At 39.6% G+C, this 13,846-nt stretch overlaps 1 protein-coding gene across 2 annotated transcripts in view; it reads right to left on the reverse strand.

The window, feature by feature from the left end:
* Positions 1-13,296, reverse strand: part of FBXL4 (F-box and leucine rich repeat protein 4) — an 82,367-nt gene extending 69,071 nt beyond the window's left edge. For both annotated transcript variants that reach the window (XM_054996588.1, XM_054996595.1), the window contains exons 1-2: positions 13,102-13,296; positions 1,017-1,190 (exon numbers count right to left, since the gene is read on the reverse strand). The gene's annotated coding sequence lies outside the window, so the exon portion shown is untranslated. The remainder of the gene's footprint in view (positions 1-1,016; positions 1,191-13,101) is intronic.
* Positions 13,297-13,846: the final 550 nt, after the last annotated feature.

Here is a 13,846-nt window from a genome sequence, read left to right on the forward strand (position 1 = left end):
ACACCAGGCTAACAAAACACTCTACATCCTACAATAGCCGTGCAGAGAAGATTAGCATATCAAGCACCAATCCATATGCAAAAGAACCTCCTCAGGATACAGTGAAGCCTCCCTCCATTAGCATTCCACACCCTGGGAAACTCTTACAGGATGACTCAGCCCAAACCCACCTTCCTGAGTAGATATAAATTACCTGCCAACATCTTCTCCACACTGTGACACTGAGAGATCTGTCTTTTGGTGCTACACCTCTGAAGATGCCAGTCACAGCTGCTGGCGAAACGTCAGGAACTACAATGCCAAGACCACAGCTATACAGCCCAGAAAATCCACAACAACCATCACTTTCTTTTGTTTCTGAAAAAGTCACTGTCATATAAGCAATAGGATCTAGCTATATCCTGATATTGCTAAGATCATTGATTTCAATGGGCTTAGACTGGAGCAACTCTGTTGAGGATTGCGCTGCAAAAGAATCTAATGCAAACAAGTAAAGGAATCTTTACTTTGCATTATCTTCCATTTGTAATAGCTTCATTTGCTCTCAGCAACGGCAACATGTAGCCAAATCCAACTGCCTATGTTGCAGCATCAATGGGGGGGGGGGGGACAGAAGAGAACAACAATTTAAAAGAAAACGAATAAAGCCACAAACTGTGGATGCAAATAGGATATTAGGGCACTGCCACCACACTAGAGATAGGGTTGTTGTAACTGTTGCTTCAAGGAAAATATTACTGAAGCTCAGAAGAAGTTGCTTGTTTATTTACTGGAAGGGGGAGAACCAGTGCTACAAAACATGGCTGTTTGGTGGGGGTGTTCACTGAAAAGGTAAGTGGATGTCATTTGCAGAATGTAAGCTTTTTTCCAGAAACACTCACTACCATCACCAAGTTTAGCTCAGTTCTAATTAAAATATTTAAAGAAAACAGGTAAATGTTGCATATCTAGCACAAAGCCTCTGAGCTGACAATTACAGACTATTAACTGCTAATGAAGTTTCAGAGAACACTTACCTCAATAGGAAAATCACTGGAGTCAAAAATAATATTCAACTGAATCCACCAAATCTTAGTTGACTTCCACCATATATCCATCTGGCACAGATGGTATTTAAATTCAAGTAAAGGTGCTAAGAACACAAAACCAGGAAGGCTGTCCCCTGGAGGGGAAAAATCTTTACAGTTCATCTGTAAGACAATGATGGTTTAAATTAATCCAAAATATTTTTTAAAAGGTTCTTTTAATTTCCAGATGTTTTTGACATGCTGAGTGTGCGTTTATCACATCAGCTCACAACCCAGGTCAATCCTACTTAGAATAACACCCTTCTAAGACCACTAACTTTAACAGAAAGGCGTAACTCTTCTATGGACTGCTCTGTTGATTTATTAATAGATGCTGAATATGACCATGCGTCTGCATTACTAAATGTTTCTCCTATGCAACAATTTCCAGGTGAAATATGCTCATATTTTATTTGGCATTTTAAAAAATATATACTACAGACTTTTCAGGATTAAAACAGAATACAGCGATAAAGAAAAAAATATTTTTAAATGTATATACAAACTTCTTAAAAGTATATATGATAAAAACTATCCTTAGCCTTCTGCATTTTTAGTGCCCTCAAATGTAAGTATACTCAATATGATCCCATATACTTGGTTGTATCTGCACTAGGTAAGAGAGGCATGTTCAACTCTGCGAGGCATGTTCTACCAGTACGAGGCATGTCATGCTGGCAGAAAAGTCTTTTGAATCAGCATCCTGTGACTTGTATTGATAGAACACGCCATTCTTAGCTTAATGGAGTGGGAAAATACAATCCACTGCAACATTGCTATAATTTGTGAAAGTTTCATTCCCCTCCTCCACATGCACACCTACAATATTCTTTACAAATCACACCAGCATGAAATTGTATTCAGTTTCTGCAATCAATTAACTGGATACTCATACATCTTCATATAATCTTTTATGTTGTAAGCTGCCTTAAGTTCCTGCAAGGTAGAAAGGCAGCTAATAAATGTTTTAAACAAACAAATAAATCTTTTCATGATTTTCACAGATACTACACCTAGGCTAGATGAAAGCATAACATGTCAGTGTTTTATACAGTTCATTATACTGTCAACAAAGTTTGGTTAGACCCATCTCAGGTGGTTAGAACAATCATGTGGCTGACCAAATATACCCCTAAAGGTGACAGAGGCCCTTTCCACATGGTCATTTTACAGCGTTTCATATCCCATTCTGCTTCCCATGTTCTTCAGGGTTCCACAAGTGCAAGGGACTCAGATACGACATTTGTCCATCTTTTCCCCTTTTTCCCCTGTGCACATTCCACAATTTATTTTTAAAGTCACTGCCTAGTCAACGGTGCCCCCATCTTGCTTCTCATCCCCCCTTCCTTTCCCCCAGTAGCTGTCCGTCAGTAACCACACCGACCCTCAGCTCCACAAACTTTTTTCTACCATTTTTTCCGTTTTCAAAAGGGCAGTAACACTGGAATGTTATTGCACTTATATTCCTTCTAATTTGTAAATTTTAAATCTAAAAAACTCCACCTAAATCTTGGCTAGCACACACAAAACATAGAACTGCATCCTCTTCTCTCAAACAGCTGTGGAAACAACCCTTTTCAGCTCTCCAAATTCCTTTTCCACCTTTTAAAATCAAACAAATTGGGTAGAAATGCTGAAATGTTACAGCAGTAATATTCCTTCTAAATTCTTAATCTAAAAAACTCATCTCAGTCGGCACACAGGGAAGTTTTCAGAGAAGGATCATAGAGCTGCATCCTCGGCTGCAGAAACCGCTCCCTCCCTCCCCACACATCTTTAATTTTTCCTCTTTGGCATTATGAGAAGCCTGAAACAAGCCCTCAGCAAATGAACATCCAATCCCTCCATTTTTTTTTAAATTAGGGGGGAGTCACAAAGCTGTGAAACATTCCTGCATTCTACCCCTTTTAGCACAATGTGCATCCAGTTCCCTGATGGCAATGGACATTCCCACTGATCACTTCTTGGGTTTACTTTTTTATTTCCTGTCTTTACAACTGGGGCTCATGTTCAAAATTTTTTTTAAAAAACTGGTGGGCACGAGGCTGTCCAATCAGTGAATACAGGAAGGGTGTGTGTGAACAAATTGGGCTCTCTGACATTACAACATTACTACTCACGCTCTGAATTTTTTTTAAAAAAATTGTCAGCTCCAGCCCCTGCAAAAGGTGGCTTGAAACAGTCTCTTCTTATCTGAAGTTAAGAAAGCAGACACCAAATCGCCTCAAGGTCATGCAGTGCAGAATGCTAGGAAGCCCAACCTGATTCAGCAGAGATTGGCATGAATACTCAGTACTGTGGGCTTAAAGTGTGCTGTGCAGAATGTGCCAGACTGTTGTAGAAACAGATGATCTCTGTAAACTGTGCTGTTGACAATGCTCATGAAATCTTTGGGTCTACATGAATCTCTTTACCATTGGTTTCAAGATTATGTCTATAGTATCTTTTAAGATTTTCAAATGGGCATAAAAGTAAGATTCGAGTCCATCAGTACCTATGACCATATCTGCCCATACCCTATTAGATTGTTACACTGTGACAGATCACCTCTCAGGAATTCAGGAACTCCACCACTCTGCAGATGTAAAGTTACTTCTAAACTTATAAGGCTTCATGTATACAATTATATGTTTTAGGTGGATAGCAGTGTTGGCCTGTAATAGAAGAGCAAGATTTGGGTTCAATAGCACCTTAAAGACCAACCAGATTTCCAGGATATGAGCTTTCAAGAGTCAAAGCTCCTTTTGTTAGATATGTTCTGCATCACAAGGTTAGGGCACTTCCAGAAGAGACAGTGCCTAGTCAAAGTCATTTTTCACATAATCAAATACAAGCTTTATGAAAGTAGGCTTGATCAAGCAGTTTACCCACAGGGATGTTTTACTATGCTCAGCCAGCCTATCCAAATGTGAGAGCAAAGTGCCAAAGTCTTATAGATGTCATTTAGCTAAACTGAAAGCATTTCATTCACAACTTTGCTTAATACTGTAGACAAATTTCTTTCTAGTAACAGTTGCAAAGATACATCTCTGAAAGCTGTTTTACAACTTCCTCTAATTCTGAAAATCATTAACACTCATCAACTGTATAAGGAAGTGCGCATGTGTAATCCTTCAAATTGTACTCATGAGTTTGAAAATATACCTGAAGATCCCAAAGCATTTCTAAAATTATGTGATACAATTTCTGGGCTGCAATGATATGCATTTATTCACCATCAAGTAAAACAATTTCATAACATGTGTACTGAAATCTGTAATATATATTCTTTGCAAAGGTTTTTTTAAACATAAACAAGCGTGTTAAAAGGCATAAAGTCAGGATCTTGCTTTAATCAAAAGATGCAAACATCAAAACACAGACGTATGAAAAAGATCAACATGCACAAGGGATTTCAAAGGGGTTACACTAGAGAAACTCTGTTTAGGATTGCACTGTTAGATTATTTGGAAACAAATTACTATATTTTTATCTCTATTCCCCTATTCCTCCTTATTTACTGCTATGACATTCCCTCTTTCCCTCTTCATAGTTCTTAAACAGCACCAGAGAAATGGCACCAGAGGCGTTTTCCAAATCCAAAAATAAGTATTTTATTTATTTTAGAGGGGAAAGGTCAGGTGAAATCAGGGGATGAAAATTTCTGAGGTAATTCAACAGATATCTTTGAGGTAAAATCAGTACATGCACAGACTTTAGTTCTTATGTTCTTCACAGATACTTAAATTCTTATGTTTAGAGCTTTGCTTCCCATGTTTTCCCCAAACAATCTGGAACACGTTCTTTTAATATTCTCTTTCTCTTCTGGGTTGAAGAATGCTGTCATCCACTTTCTAGTACCCCAAGCTCCTTCTCTTCCTGCTTTCCTTTAGTTTTTTTTTTTTAAAAGCTGAATCTTAAGTTCTCCAAAGCCAGTTTCCAACCACATCCAATTGGGGATCTCTCTAAAATCAGTACATGCACAGACTTCAGTTCTTATGTTCTTCACAAATACTTAAATTCTTATGTTTAGAGCTTTGATTCCCATGTTTTCCCCAAACAATCTGGTACACTTTCTTTTAATATTCTCTTTCTCTTCTGGGTGGAAGAATGCTGTCATCCACTTTCTAGTACCCCAAGCTCCTTCTCTTCCTGCTTTCCTTTAGTTTTTTTTTTAAAGCTGACTCTTAAATTCTCCAAAGCCAGTTTCTAACTACATCCAACCAGAGATCTCTCAGCTCTCCAGAGCTACCCCCCTATATAACTGGGCAGGAAAAGTCTCCTCTCCTTAGACGATCTAGCCCCTTTCTTTGTCCCAAATCTGCATCCACTTCCCAAACTTCCTTGCCAACTTTACCCCAGTTCTCCTGTCAGTGTTAAATTGCTATCAGTTAGGATTTTGTCACCCCAACTGTTCACACTGGATTCCTCTCAGCTAGGGCTGAAAAATACCCCTCTTATTTTCAGCTCATGCTACCCAATTAGGTTTCTTGGAGTAGCCTGTCACTCAAAGCTCTCTGTGCCCATGAGGGATTAACCCTCAACAGCTCTGCAGCTGTGTGTGTACAGCCTTTCTAAGCTTTTTAAACCATGCAGTCTGTTACAACTACCTATCACTCATTTACTGAATTTAATATATGCTTATTTCTGCTTGAAGTAAAAACCAAAATTCTAAAAGTGCCATATTTCCTAACTTTAGCAACAAGTAAAATCAGCAAAGCAAAAAACAGACATTTTATTGTAATTTATCTTTATTTATTTTTAATTAATTTTTATACTGCTTCTCTTCATTTAAGATCTTAAAGCAGTTAAAAACATAATATTCAATAAAATCACAACAAAACAATCTAATACAAATAATTTAAAAACACCCTAGTCCCAACCCCAGCCTATAAAACCTTGCAAGTAACACAAAAATTGCAAGTGGATAAAAATGTACAGCAATTTGCTCTGCCTCATAAAAGAATATCAGATAGCAAATATCAACACGACCTGCTGAGCATGAGTGCCTTCTGACAGTACATTTCAAAGGGAGGGTACCACAATCGTAAAGGCCCTCTTCCTAGTGGAAGAAAGTCATGCCACCCCAGGGCCAGGAACCACCAGCAAGGGCAGGGTTTTTTATATGGTAATGACTTCTGGATAAGATAAAATTGGGAGAATTGTTAATTATCTAAAAATATTTTAACTAAAAATAATGAAGATAGCAATGTACAGAAAAATTTGCACTCCAGAATATGTATAATATGAATCCACTTTGCTATTGCTCAGAAATATTACATGATTGTATTAGCATAATCAGTGGGAGGAATGATGTTTTAAAATTTAACTCATCCTAATATATGAAAGGCAAACTGTGTTACCAATGACTCACTTTTTATCCCTGTGCAGGCACAGTCCATAGGGATAAGAAGTGAGTCATCAGCAACACAGCTTGCCTTCCTGCTGAAGCAGCAGCCTCCTCGGGGCCTTTGGAGGCCATGCAGCAGTGGGAAGGTCTGGCACAGTGCTGAGGCCCTCTGGAGGCCACTATTATGGCAGGAAGACCCAGTGCAGCAGCGGCACCACAGCAGACCCTGAGCAGACTACGATGGTGGCCCTGCAGCAGGCTGTGGCAGGAAGGCCCAGCGTGTCGAGAAGGCCCGGCGTGGTAGGAAGGCCCTACAGCAGGCCCTGAGCAAGCCTCAGCAGCAGCAGTAAACCCCAGCCCAGCGCCAGCCCAGCAGCAGGCCCTGAGCAGGTTGCCACTATGGTGGGAAGGCCCAGTGCAGTGGCCCCACAGCAGGATGGGGTGTTGCAATGGGTCTGGTCCCTGGAGTGCTCCTGCGCACCACAGTGAGCTGATTTTGGCTCCAAACGGGCCCAATTCAGCTTCAAATGGACCAAAATCACCGTAGTGCAGAGTGCAGGGGCTGTTTTCTAGAGCACCTTTTAAAAAAAACGGGCTTGGTTGCAAGCGTTAAAATATCTATTTAAAATACAATTTCTATTCTGAGAAGCCATGTAGCAAAATTGACACACATATATATTCAGAGTATTTTTGGTCTTTTGTTAAGATGTATTTTAGTCAAATAATGAAAAATAGTACATTAAAAACTTACAGGAAAAGTATTTTCAATTTTGCTTTATCCCCCAAGTTAATTTTCTTGTCTATGCCCTATATCTTAATTTTTAGTGTCCAATGGAAAGGAACTATGGCTCTGTGACTATTAGTCTGCAGAACAGATGATTAAATATCTCTTATAATATATGCAGCAGACACTTGCACAACAGGCATTACCACTTTATCACAGTACATGCCTTACACTGGACTGAACGGTGTTTGTATTCCTAAGCCAACAAATTACACTCTTCTAAATCCAGTGACATGAGTTTAGAAAAAAGTGTAACTGTTCTTACAGTGCAATCAGTTACTCCACTCTAAGCCTATTGAAATCAATGAGCTTAAACTGGAGTATTTCTGTTTAGAACTGCACTACTAGGACTGCACTGTTGGAAAAGGTACATAGAAAAGGAAATAGGAGGGGTTTTTTTTGACTGTCCAGTTTTTCTACCATGTACATGTTTCCATGGGGGAATAATGAAAAGAAAGAAAAAATAAATAATTTTTGTGCAGATTAATCCATTCTTGTTCGCTTTTTCTTCAGCCACCAAACCAAGATCCATCTATAACAGCAGCCCATTTCATCATTCTACAGTTCTGACTAAATTCTCAAGGCTTTAAAATAATTCACATAATGATTTTCTTGTTGGTGCAAGTAAACAGCATTAGTTTTGTTGATAGGCCATTGTGACAAGGGAGCGTCAAAGCTTTGTCAAGTGACCTTTTCCCAAATCCAATTGTCATGGAAAGCGCTCATCCAATCCCCTCTTCTACCTCTGAAATGAACTATCAAGAAAGTCCTGGATGACACTACCCAAGATGTCAAGAACTGCCAGATGCTTAGTTTTATTGTATTTAAATTAAGCAGATTGTGTCACTATAAAATCATTACTAAGCAGCAGTAATATATATTTATAATTTAATTTTTCTCACTGGCTTGGCAATTACAAAGCAGAAAAAGACCGCCAATATTAACAGCATCCTATCCATAACTAATTTTTCCTGGGAAGTTGTCAATTCTGTAACATTACCCCACATTGCAGATTTGGGGCACGGAGACTGAGGTTTAGCAAGATTAGGTTCCATAAGTAAGGTCACCAAATGATTTCACAGCTCAGGGCCTAACTGCATGTTACATTTTCATTGTGTCCTTACTAGGTCCTGGCTATCAGACATGTGTTGCAGGTTTTACGCTTGGAACTCAATAACTGGCCATACAGGGGTTCAATTAGGATGGGGGATTATGGTATATGCATAGAGGGGACTTAATCCCCACCATCACCATTTTCCCAACCTGAAACAACCTGGGTGGAACTATTGTACTGATAAGTTGGAAAACAGCACACCCTTCCACCTGAGTCTGACATTTCATATCAGGTACAGGTAAAGGCTTAAGTTCCTTGTTTGTTTGTTTGTTCCCTGCCCTCCTTGCGAACAGGCTCAGGACAGTTAACAACAAGGAAAACATGCAGTAAAATCATAAACAATTATCTAAAAACAATATTTCAAAGCTCAGTACAATACAGAGTAGAAGACTGGCGCCGTAAACGATACATGCTAAATCAGATTATCTATTTTGATCTTATTTGAACAAGACTGCCACACTTTAAAGACCACCTTCTTGTTTTTTCTCACTTCCTGAACTCTGCTTGTTATCTACATTGCCATCTTAACTTTAATTATTGTGGTTGGAAGTATCTTCCAAGAGTCCTGGGGAAGATTTGACCTCCTTATTATTTCCTTTTAAATGATCACATAATTTCCTCTTTTAAAATAAAATGAAACCTCACCCTGTCAATTTTCTGAATAACATGGCACTTGTATTTTGAATTTTACAGCAGTATGCTGTCTGACAACACATACCTCACGCCTGCCTCTGGGCACTGTTCAGGATCTCCCCCTGTACCCTGTTCCCAATACAAATCAGCCCCTTCACATCTGTGAATTGTTCCAAGTACAGAAACTGCAGTAACAATCAGACTGCCCAGGCATTCTGGCTCACAGATGAAGCCCTGAGCTACTACAGTAGACTAGCTCTTTCTAAGAGAATGAACTAGTGGGGGATACGCAAGGAGTTGTAGGGGCATCTTATTTTCTCATGTATTCCCTCTTCCATTATCTCCCTCAGAGTGGGGATTCAAAGCTGGGTCTTCCAGATCCTAGTCTAAAACTCTAACTAGTACACCACACTGCCTTTCGTGCAGTGGCTACTGTCGAATAGCAGAAAACAGCCAGGTGTGTTAGTGGGTGCTGTCAGGTCTAGTCCCTTTGAGTTCTCCCTCAAAGACCATAGACCTCAAAAGGCCCCTGCCCCCCTCCCTCCCTTTCACTGACAAAAAAACCCAAGGCTTAAAGGCTGGCAACACTGTTGTGTGGTTGCCTAGCAAACCCATCCCAATGTCTATTGCAGAGGGCATTCATTTCTTAAAGGCACTGCTTCTATTATTTTGGAGCATTTTAACACACACACGCCTTGTTGTTGGGTTGTTTTGTTTGTCTTGTAGATTTCAGATTTTTCTGTGAACCTGGGGCTTCTCTACAAAGATCTGCCTGGTCTATCCATAGCCTAACAGATTGGGCCATGATGGGAATTAGACATACTGATAATAGATGAAAACAATACTATTTCTCTGTGGGGTGGCAGCTTTCTAACAGTGAAGAAGTTCCTTAGTCAAAAACAATTAAAGCATGGTCATTCAAGGACCTTATCCATCCCACAAACCAAAAAGATTTTACAACACTATGTTCATTAGAAAGTATTGTTAAATCATAAGAAAAAGTAAAGTTCAAAAGAATCAATAAATAATCAGAAGTTTGCTGCGGTTATAATTGGCTTTTAAAGATTTAGAATTAGTGATGAATTTGTTATCTACTGCTAAAATGTGCATTGCCTTTTTTGGAAAAAAGCATATCCTTTTTGATAGAATGGCTTAAAAGAATTTGGTCAACTGCTTTAACATCTAAATTGATGTATTTTAAAAGAGCAGGAAAAATGAATTGCAGATCTGTTTGTAGAAAAATGGCTTTTATTTATTAACTATTGAATTATGAGATTTCAGAACAATATTCAACCATGTCTCCCCATTAATGAAACAAAATTTCATGTGTTTTCTCCAATAATTCCCAATCTAAACTAAACCATTTGAACTTAAGTCACAGTATCCTTTCAGCTTTTCTATTACAACAACCGAAAATACATTATTCCATTCCTTCACAATTGTTCCTCACATATGCAGCACCTTCTCACTTGCACAACTTTAACCTCCAGCCTTTTCTCCTCTCTCTTCCCTCTCTCAGCTGTGCAAAATAACTGCTAAAATTATCTTCCTCTCACTACTTTAGTATCATTGCCCTCTTCACTTCCTTCCACAGGTACGCTCTCACTTCCTTGCATTCAATCTGAACTAGGCATCACATAGATGATTTTGCACAGCTACTGCTTCTCCAAAAGCCCCTCCTCACTTACCTCTTCATTTAAATAAAAGCACCATGTACTATTAGACATATATGCAGAAATGAAGTATAAATAAGGAAAATAAGTATATTAAAATTATGAAGATGCAAGTTCAGCCTTATTAAAATCTAACCACAAGGTAGTTCAAAGCAAGCATTCAAAAACAACTGAACTTTATGTCTGGTGAGAAAATCAAGTGTCGTTTAGCAGCTGAAGCAACAACATTCCTTATAAATCAGTTTTAAATTGTCAAAAGAAAAACAAACTCTAAGCAGGTTAAGAAAAAGATACTACCATCTGTTGGTTCTTCTGTTCTTACTTATTTCCTTATTTATAAAATTTATACCACACCCTTCTACTTAAAAGCAGGACAACTTAGATTATTTAAAACAACAAACAATATTTAAAATAAAAATTAAAAAGATTAACAACACAAAATTAAACAAGAACCAGCAATAAGCAACACTACCACCACCAAAAAACTAAGGACTGACCAAAAGTTTAAGGTCTTAAAAGACTGCAATTAAATATCCCCAAAACACACCACACTAAAAGCCGATGGAAGAATAAACCACAAATGAAACCTAGTGTAAAGAAATTCCAATACCGAGGGGATGGGATCAGACTCGCCTTCTGCAAAAGTATGTAGATAATGTTCAACATTTACCAAAACAATATGAGATCACGGAATTATTCTAACAAAATTTAGGTTAAAAATTTTAAATGAGCACTTGACCCTAGAAAGTGTTAGTTGGTAAGTAATATTATTTAGTAACTGTAGATAAGGTCAGTATAACAAGGGAACATGAGAGCCTCATGTTGTCTCACTAATGCACACTCAAGATCACTTAATGCAAATAAAGTTGCTACCTGGTCTGTTTTTTCATTGACTGTTCCTATGCACCTTAATGGCCTGTTCCTTAGGGTTTATATAAAAATGGTTAATTGTAGATTAATTATCCAACTGCAAATTATCACTTATATGTTTAAACAACCATTTTGTTCTCAAAATCAGGGTGGTTGAAGAGTGATAAAAGGTCAGCTTTTAAAATGTATTTCCAAATCTAATAGCATCAGTGATTGTGAACAACCAGAAAGAGACGTAAGTAAGGGTTAATTATTCCAAGCCAGCAAAATAATAGTTTATTATTCCATGCCAGCAAAATAGTAGTTTATTACACATTATTGTTATTGTTGCTGTTGTTACACAATAGTGGATATATGAGAGCAGATTCTACTTTGCATCAGGAGAGTTTAAGTTCTGTCAGGGATTGTAAACTATCACAAATGGTAGATAAATTAGATGAAATACTCCAGAATACAAAAATTAAGAGTGAAAGAAAATATGTTAATTTCCATGTTGTAGAAGGCTACTGAATTGGGAGAGGGATGGAAGAGTTCCAGATACTAAAGTACTTAATTACCAGCAAGTAGAAGCCATGACAAGCAGGATCTAACAAGTCGCCTTCAACACTAGAAAGCACAGCCTATTAAAACCTACAATCATTACATAAAAAACATATCATGATCAGAATGTTCATTGCGACGAAATAATGTTCAGGTAGGGGCCTAATGTAGCACCTGCAACACAGGTGAGAGCCTCCACACACACACCTCACTTCAAACTACAATCAACAGGACCAGAACGACATAGCACTGCAAACTGGGAATCCCCACCCACAGACAATTTTAATGGAATTTTAATTGTCAATTATATGGTCTTTTGATTACTGAGAAATACTTTGAAAGCCAATTTTTGGCTCGAAAGCAGAATGATAGAGTACTGAGGTGTAGAGTATAGTGTTGGCCTAGGACTGGGGGTGGGGCTTGAGCTCCAATTCCAATTCCACCATCAAGGTAACTGTACAACCTTGAAGCATCTCTCTCTCCACCTAAGTTATTTTACAGGGGTGTCGTGAGAAAATGGGAGAGAACCATAGCTGCTGCCCTGAGCTCCTTGAAAAATGGACGTAATAATACGACAGATACAGCACAACTTTTTCTGACACACCTGGAGAGGGGAGGAAGTTTGCCTTTAAAGGAATATCACGATTACTGGGCAGATAGCACCATATTTATCAAGGAACACAAGACTTTGAGGAGGGGGACAGATAGGCGGTTCTCGAGACGAACAAGAGGGGTTGTCTATTGGCGCCCAGTGCTGATCTATTCTTTGTAGGCTGGTCCCCGTTATCCCCAAACTTGGAGGACGACTCCTCGCAGCCACAAAACACTGCGCTGGGTGTCGGCCTGCAGGCCTTGCTGAGTAGCCACCGTAAACAGACGCCCAGAGTTTTTGAGAGGGGCTCCCAACAAGCAAAGGCGTTGACAAGAACAGTTGCGACGACAGAGCGCGCGCACGCAAACACTCCGAGTCCTCAACTGTCAGCAGCGAATGGAACGTGGCAGGCACTCAAATTCTTCCTCGCGCGCGCGCAGAGACACGACCCTCCCTCCAGCCCTTCTTCCCCGCTGCTGGATAAGAGAAGTCACTGTACCCGGGCGGAGCAACCTGGGGTCTTGCGCTGACATCAAGCCGCACGCGCCGACATCGCTCCAAAGCGGGCTGCGGCACCCCTCGCAGCCAAAGGGGAGAGACCACAAAACAAAGCAGCTGGGACGCGGGGTGGGCGGTCAGCGCACAAAAGAGGGCGAAAATAGTTCAATCCTCCCCCTCCCCGGAGTAAGAGGTGGAGCCTCTAGCGTCAAGCGTGCGTGAGGTCGCTGTAGGAGTAAGGCGGCGCTTGGTGAGGGCACGAAACGCTGGGCCGGAACGGGGGGGTGGGGCGAGGAAAGACGAGGGAACAGTATTATTGCTGCTGGATTCAGCGTTTGACAACGCCTGAATTGTTATGAGGCAAAACGCTGCTGCTTCATAGCAGAATCTAGACACAAAAGACTGGCCAAAATTATTGCTGCTGTTGTTGATTTATAGCCCGTCTTTCTCACTGAACTCCAAGGCGGATTAAGGATACAAGGGAGAGAGCTCGAAGCTTTGCAAATGCGTTGTATTCTCTTGGGTTTTATTTATTTATTTATGTCATTTATAGTCTGCCTTTCTCACTGAGACTCAAGGCGGATTACACAGTGTGAGAGCAGTACAGTCAGTATCAAGGACATTTCCATAAACAATGTCATAGGGTAAATAAATACAAGTTTACAAAAGCAGCATTATCAACAATCCAATGCAGAGTTGAAGAAATGCTGAAACAGAACATAAGCAATTCTGGGATTGACTTTCAA

This window comes from Eublepharis macularius, chromosome 1, assembly GCF_028583425.1.
Source record: "Eublepharis macularius isolate TG4126 chromosome 1, MPM_Emac_v1.0, whole genome shotgun sequence".
NCBI classification, from domain to species: domain Eukaryota; kingdom Metazoa; phylum Chordata; class Lepidosauria; order Squamata; family Eublepharidae; genus Eublepharis; species Eublepharis macularius.